We start from the raw sequence: 815 nt of genomic DNA, 5'->3' as shown, positions 1-815 counted from the left end.
CTAAATATTACATGAGTCAGAATGTCTTTGCATGAGTAATTAGATTAATAGTACTAAGAAGAAGTATTTACCTGGATTATTGGGTGAGCCTGAATGTAATATTCGGTGTCCTTATAGAAGAAAGGGATAAAACTAGTAGATTAGTATAATTCAAGTGTCCATCCATTTGTAGATCTGGAAGTCAGAATCAGCTTTATTGGGTTGAAATCAGCACCCTGGCTCGGTCAAGCCCCTGAAGCCTGAGAGCAGAATTCACGCCTCGCTTCTTAGGTCTGTGCTGGCTGCCAGCACCCAGGGCTTGTGCCACATCAATCTCTGCTTTCACGATCACGCCACCTACTCATGTTTGACTGTGGTTGAACCTCAGTTCCCTCCTGTAAAGACACATGGGGTTGCCAGTGGAAACCTCCCTGGGTAGTCCAGGACGCTCTTCCTTTCAAATTGATGATCTCGGGCCTCCCTGGTGGCACAGGCTGTTGAGCACCACACTTGAAGCTGTCCACAGCCTCTGCAGTGCAGGTTTGATCCCGGTTGGCCAGCAAGAATCCCACATGGCGTGGCAGACCTCTCCTGTCTTGCCCGCTGCTCCCCTCAGCAGTGTATTCCGGTATGTCTGCCTGTTCTGTTCCCTACTCTGTCTCTGATGAATCCTGTCATCCTCCTGTGCCTCTGGTCTGTACCCTGGTTCTTGTATAAATAAATAAATCTTCAAAAAAAATAAAATGGTGATCTCAATCACATCTGCAGAGCCCTTCCTTTACCTCACATGGCAACACTCACAGGTGCCAAGGGTTAGGGTGTGGACTTTTGGTTGG

The sequence above is a fragment of the Talpa occidentalis genome, unplaced genomic scaffold (genome assembly GCF_014898055.3).
Source record: "Talpa occidentalis isolate TD23 unplaced genomic scaffold, MPIMG_talOcc4v2.1 talOcc4.3, whole genome shotgun sequence".
NCBI lineage: Eukaryota > Metazoa > Chordata > Mammalia > Eulipotyphla > Talpidae > Talpa > Talpa occidentalis.
Note: the sequence above shows the minus strand (reverse complement) of the source record.